Below are 9589 nucleotides of genomic sequence, written 5' to 3' on the forward strand. Positions count from 1 at the left end.
CGCTTAGTAATGATTTCCAATTTTCTCCATACTTGTACCCCGTTATTAGTTTGATCAGTGTGGCAGTGGAAATTAATTGTCTTTTCACTTAGAGGAGACATTACCATGATTAATTTTAGGATCGAGTGGATGAAACTGGAGGATCGGTGCAATATGAGGAGTGAAATCAATTTGCTGTGATATGAGGAGAGCCAGGAAATGTGGGGTATAAACAAGTATGAAATTACCTTCTCTGTCTTTCCCTCTTATGGGAAGAGAGCGTCATTTGGCAGGGCCTCTCTGTGGGGGAACTGTGACCCTCCTTGGCCTTCATCTGGATGAGAGGAGCTCGCAAATGAAATCCTCTCCATCTACCAGCCATTATTTCAAAATCACGCACTCGCCTGGACACCAAGAAATCAATTTACAGCCACAGACGAGAACAAAGAATTCATTTAGGACCTTTCCTCTCAGGTTTTAATCTGTTGATTCTTTGCATCTTCAAACAATAAAGGATTCAATTTATGCTGGTTGTGTCGTGTAAGACTGTGGTTGAGGTAGGACTCAAGTGGAGGCATAGTCAGAGGCAGAACTAAAACTTTAACAAAAGGCAATAGAAAAACTTTGAGGTGGCCTTAGAGGGAAACAGGAACCATCAGACAACATGAGCAGGAAATGAAGAAACTGCAAACCAGGAGAATTCAGCAATGTGTTGTAGCAGTTACCAGATGGGGAGCAGGTGGGTGATTGGTAGCAGGTGCAGCTGTGAGAAAAGACCAGGCAGGCAGGCTGAGGGAAAGAGGAAAAGAGAAGAAGGCAGATAACACACTACTGGGACAGGGTCATTTAGATAGAAGACATGAAATGAAAGGATGAGCCAAAGCCCAGATGAATTGCTTAATTTGATTGTAACTCAAGACGTTTTGTGTTTCAGGCAGCATGTAAATGACAACTGATTGTAAAAACCCAGCTTCTGCCTTCCAGGATTAATCCAATGTTAGTAACATATTTGATGTCAGGTCACAGTAAAACTTGGAAACTGACTTGCTTGCGTTGGCTGCTGTAGGAGATGCTTACATGAATGTTGTTTTTTCCTGCACGTTTCACTTCCTGTGTGTCTCTGGATTGTTGAATTCAACTCGTGTTTCCTTTCATTTTACCCTTTTAAAAGAAAACCCTTGAGGTCAAGCTGGACCTTGGAGGTTTACAGCAATCGCCATCCCTCATACATGAAAAAAGGCATGATGGCCATGGGAGAGAGACTGTCCTTGGTAACCAGTCATAATATCTGGAGACTGAAAGTCTCTTCAGCTAACAGATCAAGATAGATGGCTGAAGTCTCTGTCCTGTCTTGGCATGCTGAGGATCCATCCTGCAGGTCCAATGAAGACAGATGGGCTCTAATGTGAGACAATTTTGGAGGAAGCTAACTGCCATTGTTCAGACTGCTGGGAGTATTGAGATGTACAGGTTGGTCAGTTTAAGCTCAATTTTTTGGGGGGGTGGATTCTCCAACTGAATCTGGGGGTTGGGGGACACACACACAATGTTTACCTGAGAGCGAATGAGGCAGAGCAGTGATGCATGAGAGGAGCAATCCCCCAACTTTCTATATGGTGGTGGGTCAATAAAGGGGGGAGATGGTGAGGGATCTCACTGAGCTGCTTCAGACTGAAAACACTGCTGGTTCTTCCTGTCAGACCCACTGTGGTCCACTAATGCTGTGATTAGACATGAAATGCTGCAAGAATACCACACAAGTCTGAGTTTCTTACACAGAATGCAAAAAACAGAAGCTCTGTCTGACTGCTGTCCCGTAGAAACCACAAAGGTTGAGAATTCTTTACAACTTTCACCCCTAAATGAAAATTTTTCCATTTAATCTTTAGAATTGTTGAGCTTGGACTCACAAGCTAGAGGTGGATAAGTCATATTAATATTTAATAGACAGATATAATTTGGCAAATTAAATTCTGAATGATAAAGTAATCGGCTGTGATTTTAAGCTTTGGTTTGGCATCAGAACAGCAACTGGAAGCACAGCAACGACTGAACTCTGAATTACAAACACAAGCTTAGCAGTGGACAAAATGTTTGACCAGTGGCTCTTATTGATGGGAAAAGGGTTTTACATCTCGTTTGACAATGAAATGTGTTTTATGATCTGAAACAGTTAAGTGTGACAAAAGACATAAACCAACGGAGAACTGTTAAGATGATAGCCTTTTATACAGGGATTCTTGTATAACACACAGATGGATATGTATAAATAAATATCAGACAGGGGTTGGTCTCCCTTATGAAGTCAAGCCTTAGGAGCATCATCAAAGCTTCTACATTTCATTTTGGTCAAATCACAATGTGCTGATAAATTCTGATTAAAAGTTTGTTTGCTTTTAAGGGTTGAGAACTCTGGTGGATTTGAGAACCGTTTTCTGTGTGAAGCTAATTATTTTAGCAACTTATTATATGTGTTGCTGAATTACCCTCCAAATAGATTAATTGTATATGGTAAACATGCTTCTCTGTCAGAATTTGCTTTCTACTAGAATTGTGGTGGTTTACAGTGTCGTCACTCTGTATGGAAATGAATATAAACCAATCTGTATGAAGTACGTATGTACAATCTCTCAGCTTTATTTCCTGTTGCGTTCTGGCTTTTTCATATTATCAAAATAGAATCACAATGAGTCGTGATGTCCATAAATTTCAGCAAAATCTCAGGCTTTGGTTATCGGTTGAATGCACCACATAAGCAGTTGGCAGTCATTCAGTTATTATGCTTATCCCATGCTAATAAGGCTACAGTCTAGTGTCAGAATAATGTGACATATTGACGATGAAATTTACACATTGCAGCATTTATATCACATAGAAAAATTAAGCTTGTAAGTAAATTTCCTGTTTGAGACGAGGATTTTGTTAGATGAGGTATTGTTGTTTCCAAGTGTTTTTACAGAGTTATAAAACACCCACCTTACATCTGTGCACAGAACGTAGGAAGTGCATTAAGACCAGGGCGTATCATTTGTTTGTCAGAGAAGTCTATGACCTACTAACTGTAACTCATTTCATTTTCATTTTGCTGGGAAGTTTGCAAGTACAGATCTAAGAGAGAGTATATGACTTGCGATTTCTGTCTTGGTTGTTCTTTTTAAAGAATTAATTTTCAAACATTTTCCCATGATATCACACAAGGAAGCAGAGTGTTAGAGGTGTTGCATTAAGTGCATCCATGATGTCATCATCAGGGCTTTCTGAATTTGTGAAAAGACATGGCAATATGCCTTTTCACAAAGGTATATTGTTGTTTTTGTAACTTTATCCAATAAAAAGATCAAATGCTCACTGCATGGTCATTCTTCTTGTTTTGAGAATCCATGCTTTTTTTTCTCTTATTAGAAAAATCACAAGTTTTAATTCTGTCTCTTCTGCACACACTGGGCACACCTCATAATATGCACCTCAGCCTCTACTGGTACATTTGCTAAAGTAACTAAGGCATTGTTTATAGGTGGACAGTAACATGATTAGTTGTTTGTGACAATCAAAGGTCACATCCAGTTTAAATGCTGAAGTTCAGCTGCAAGCTTCATAACTCAGGAATTGGTTTCATTCTTTGTTCAGTTCTCTTCCTTAGATTGAAAAAAGATAAATCAGACACTTTTGACTGATTAAGGGGACGAATATATGGATTATCAGACTGTAGATATAAAAGATGGACCACACAAGGTCTATGTGATCATTTTTCATGAGGTCATGTCTGGGTTTGCCTGGCTAAAGTGTGACTTCTTAGTATCCAGTACAAGGCCACTGTAAAGAGAGATGGATTCTTACTGGCAGGATGTGTTGCTCTTCACCACAGTCGTATTTCCTTCTAACATTGTTAGATGACTGTAACTCTTCGAAAGCAGAAAATGGACTTCCAAGAGCACAACACGATGCTCCAAACATGACAGCACTACTCTGCATCCTTATCAAACTCTACAGCCTCATGATCATAGTTTAAAACACATTCTTTGACTTGTAGTTACTTTCCTACATGGCCAGTTTATTGCTCTTTTGAATATTTTTGAGTCTGATTAACTGTTTGATGTCATAAACAGGAGGAAACAGAGACAATATAGAAATGCAATAGCTTAGATCTGGCCGGCATTTCCAGTAGGAACTCGTTGACTGTTGATCATAGCTCTATGAATGATTGGATGAAATTAATGAGTTTAAGTCATTATCATCATGTATGTAAAACTACTCACCTGGTTTGTTGCCTTTGTTTAAGACAGAAGTCTCAAAGTTCAGTGTTTAAAGGTTGAAGTCCCGAACGTAGAGAATCTCCCCGGCTCCCAAACACTTCAATCAAATGGCAGAATGACCTTCCAAACATGTAAAAAAATTCTACAGGGTTCATTCAAACTCCAGCTAAATCATCCCAAAAACAAAGAATGAGGAAAAAGGTAGTGGCAGGTAAAGTTTGTGGTTAGATTTAGGGCCTTGTAGACATAAGAAAATGCCTTTCAGAAACACGTTTCTGACTCAAGCAAATCCTATCTCTGAGTGAAAGCACTTCGACTAAACATAGTGAAATATTTGACAGCATCCTCAGAGGATCTTGTTAGTAGAACTTCTTGACAGCAAACAGAGGTTTATCCTGAAAATTGAAATTTCACAAGGTCGTGATGGAGAAAGATCATAAGGCAACTGTCGATCATTACAGTCAAGAAAAACCAAGAGACGTTTTATACTAAGTCAGAGTCCTCATTAACACAGGAAACATTTATAACTTGAACAAGAGCAAGCTGGTGGCTATATGAAAGCAACCATTCCTTATTACAGTACATGTACTATGTAAGGTAACTGAAAGACAGAAGTATGTTTACCGTCTGGTAACATCAGAGGGGACTGCTTAGGACTGCAGTCATTTTCCTCAGCAATGTATTAGTAAAGTTTGCACCATGTGATTTTACATTGTTTTATTAAAAAATGTATGGAAGTCAGAAAAGATGAACATATCCAGCAGCCATCTTGGATTCCTCAGTGCCTCTCGAAATTGTATCTAAACAACAAAAATCATCAAATCCAAATTAGACCGCAAATAGTTATCGGATGGGTTCCAAGCCCTACCCAGAATGTCTGTTCTGGCCCCGCCCCTCTCCAAGCTCTCTCCTCCCCTCATCCTGTCAGCCAAACCTAACCAATCACTTCATCCTATACTTACTTTGTATCCCTGCTCTCCTTTTCTCTGGAGAAAACCTTGTGCATGATTTTGGGAACTGATGATCTGATTGGACAACCTCATCACTTCCATATAGTCCGACCATAACATCTACCGTACTCTGTCTGAGTATTGCACTAAGACTGTGGGAAGGTTAAAGGAAATGGCACAAAGAAAAGAAAATATCAAGGCAGCAGACGTTATGGTGGTACAATGGTGTGGAGGACACTGCCTAGTCCCCTAGAATCAACTGAGCCTTGATTAAATCCCACAGTCTACCTGAATGTTGCTGTGGACCATCTTCATCCCTTTATGGCCACAGTGTACCCATCTTTTTATGAGCAATCCACCCAGACTCAAAGATCAGATCATGGTTTCTTGGACATTATGGTAAGTTCATTGTATCTTTAGCAAACAGTAAACCTTTGGGATGTGGTGGAACTTTAGATTTTTATCATCCAGGTCCAGCCGACAAATTTGCAGCAATTCTTGGATGCTATTGTGTCACTCTGGACCAGATTCTCTGAGGAATGCTTCTAACAATTTGCTGGATTTGTGCCATGAAAATTTAAGGCACTTAAGAAGGAAACAGGGAGTTCAACAAAGCAAATTTTATGAAAAGGCGCTACGCCATCCAGAGGAACATTCTGTAGTAGTGCTGCTTGCCCTGTACATTGAAATTCAGCAAATATCTGACCAGGACTCCGCGTTTTCAGGCTGTTTCACTGAGGAGAGACTCCATTATAATGTGGCTTTGGAATTATGTATCGTTTTTCTGGACATCTGGAAAAGATGAATAAAAGAAGTAAATAAATGCATAGTTCTTTCTAAATATCACAGCAAATAAAAGTCTAAGTTTGGCAAGTGTTCAAAGTTAAAGGTTAGTTTGAAGTCAGCATGCTATCAACAGAGGACAACAGGTTACAATGGTTGGATAACAGAGCAGGTTTAAAAAGTGTCATTTTAACCTTAATTTTCTTTCATTCATGCACATCAAAGACATTCCATTAGCCTGCATTAAGCCAGAGCTTTAAAGGAGGCTAACTGCTGCTGTATACATTCTCACTGCTGTTTCCACATCTTCTGGGCCTCTAGACCCTAATCCAGAGTAATGAAATCAAACTAAATGCTATTAATCTGCCAGGATATCTTTCAGCTCCATCAATCCATGTTACAGCTCCCACACTGAACACTAACACTGTCCAATGTGCTATTAAATGAACATGACAGATATGTTTCTTTTAATTGAATTGATTCATGGATACCTTTCTTGGCATTGCGCAGAAAATGATAGAAGTCAGCAAGTTTAAATGGTTTGCCAGTCCGCAGAGCAGCGGTGTTTCCACGCAGTCTGAGTCAGAGGTCAAGAGTGTTTTGCCAGGTTAGCAGTTCATGATCCAGCAGAAAACCTCCACAGAGCGTCGTGTCCCTGGCAGACACCACCATGACCCCAACACCTCCTCTGCTGCCGCTCATAATGCAGCTACTGCTTGAGCCACTCAAGTCCATCTGATTAATTAAAAGTTTATGGTTGAATTTAAAGGACGAGTGGTTATTATAACTCTCTTTCGCCTTTCTACACAGACACACATCTCTCACACACACACACTCACTGCACCAACAGAAATACTGATGTTTCTATGCAAAATACTCTTAAATACAGATAATAATTAATGACCGACACATTTGTACAATGCTGTCTAAAAGGTTGCAATTTTATGGCTTCAACATTTATATTTCTTTCCATGGAATATTTCCTGCTGCTTGGTAAAATGCACTCCCTCGTTCTGCACTCTGTTTTGCACATAGGGTCTGGATTGCCAGCTGTTGAGAAACGATTGCTTTCTGGAGGCGTGGACTCCGTAGAGGTTTTTAAATTTACCCAATTGCTAACATTTGGCCATAACATATAGAACTATTGGTTAACAAGAGATGATAGATACATTTACTTTATGATGCAAATAAGAAATGAAATTCTTTGGGAAAATGACTGAAGTGTCAGTTCTGTGGAAAGTTGTCCTCCTGGAGGCTGTGATCCACTGCAAGGGCTCATCAAGGACACAGATCTGCTCTGTTGGAGCTGGGCACCGGCTGGAGGCTGGATGAGTGCTGGATTATCCACTTAAAGCCTAAACCAATCTCTTCTTTTTGCATATCGCTGAAGCATCACTTAACATTTCACCTCCACACTTCAACTTCAGCAGTGTTATAAAAGTGACGTGTATTACCTACTAAAGGAAATGGGAGCATGAAATGGCCCATAAATCCCAGCAAGCACAGGTCCAGAAACACGCTGCTGACATCTCCTCTAACTGGGGTCTAAATATTATGACACACTGAAGGCGGCTCTGTTTGTGTGTATGAGTGGGGAGGAGGCGGAGCCTGGCACCTGTAAACAACCAAAGTGTGGTTTTCTTTCCAAAATTAAAGCTTATATTGTGCTGTGATCCAAGAAAGCAAAAAAACTCATGTTCATAAAACAAAGTTATGAATCCTCTGACACAGAAGTTCCATAAAGATGAAGAACCTGAATCTTGTGCAGGTAGAGACTTTGTCTGTGAGTTTAAAATGATTTGAAAACTTGTTGTAAATATTATATACACCATGGATGAATCCTGATGACCTCTGACCCTGGGCACATTCTGACTAGGGATCCCAAGTGACATGTTAAAATAGATATTTATCTTCATAACAAACAGCCACTAAGTTATCATCCATCCATCCATTTTCTTTCACCCTTGTCCCTCAGTGGGGTCAGGAGGGTTGCTGGTGCCCATCTCCAGCTAACGTACCGGGCGAGAGGCAGGGTTCACCCTGGACAGATTGCCAGTCTGTTGCAGGGCAGCACAGAGACACACAGGACACACAACCATGCACACACACCTAGGGGCAATTTAGACAGACCAATTAATCTAACAGTCATGTTTTTGGATTGTGGGAGGAAACCGGAGTACCCAGAGAAAACCCACGCATGCACAGGGAGAACATGCAAACTCCATGCAGAAAGACCGGGGCCGGGAATCAAACCCAGAACCTTCTTGCTGCAAGGCAACAGCTCTACCAACTGCGCCACTGTGCAGCCCACTAAGTTATCAGTGGAAGCAAAATCATATTATTACAAATTGACATAAAATACCATGTTAGAATAATGCAGTATAGATAATTTTTATTTAAAAAGTTGTTTTTTGCAGGGGAGTTTTTTCTTTTTTTTTTTACTGGCAGTGTTGTGACAGTTTATTATGAGACAAACAATTAAAAAAATCTAACTCGTCTGTACACTGCTCAGTCAGAAACAACCAATCAGAGCCAAGGGGAGGGTCTTAGCACTGTTAATTACCCCTTTGTGATTGGCTGTGTTTATATCCAAGACATTTTTAAATAAGATCCCTGAATTTGTTGTATATACATTCCACCACGAAGTTTAGATTCTATCCATTCCATCCATGTCCCTCATGAGTGAATGCACTCAACCCTATTGTACATATTTGTATGAACATTTTGTACAATGCATTTTTCCTTCTTGTTTATTTATGACCATAAAAGCACAAGTTTCGAGTCATTAAAAAAGTTTACACAGCATTTAGTAGAACTTTGAATAAACTTTTTTGTTTTGACTAACAGGTAAAGTTAATTCATCCATGGATTCTTGAGCTCCCAGTGTGAATCATAAGCACTTTAAAACAATATTGTGATACAGAAATGAGAACAAACAGAACATAACTTCAGGCAAACTTCTGCATGCTGTTTGATTTGTCTTTAGGATAAAACTGCAGGGCATCATGCCATCCTGTCACGTTACATAGTATAAAAAAATGACACAACATGCCAGAATGTTGTGCTGTAGTGAAATAATATGCAACATGACTTGACATACTGTGGACGTTATTTCACCACAACAGGCTGCAGGGTTTCATGCCTTGAATTGAATGAGGGTAATAACATGTGACATGACTTTGTAGAATATTCATTCTGTGCTTTATCAGTTGTGACCTTTAGAAAAACTTCATTTTTTATGTCCCTCTGAGCTTAGATGTGACATATTTTTTAGGCTTTTTATTTAGGTTGAAGCTGAGCAACAGAAAATGTTGTTTTTGTCACTTCAAATGCAAACACATCAGAACAGTTTAATGTGTTCTGGGTTTAGAAGGAGCTCACTCACATGTTTCAACTTCTCTCTTGATCTAGTAAACTCTTCCTTTTGGCGCAGCCCTCTCCTTTCATGTGGGTTCTTCTTTCTGCAAAGTGATGATGGCTGCAGAGTTTACTTTCAAGTTAAGCTTTGCCAACACAAGCAGACCATGATTACTTCCACATCTGTCCCCTTTTCTAGCAGTCAGCCTGCTGATTAGATTGGAAGTGTGGTGTTAGCTGGACTCTTTCTCAGCATCATCTGTGCTG

This window comes from Poecilia reticulata, chromosome 21, assembly GCF_904066995.2.
Source record: "Poecilia reticulata chromosome 21, P_reticulata-male-v2, whole genome shotgun sequence".
In the NCBI taxonomy this organism is placed as follows: Eukaryota; Metazoa; Chordata; class Actinopteri; order Cyprinodontiformes; family Poeciliidae; genus Poecilia; species Poecilia reticulata.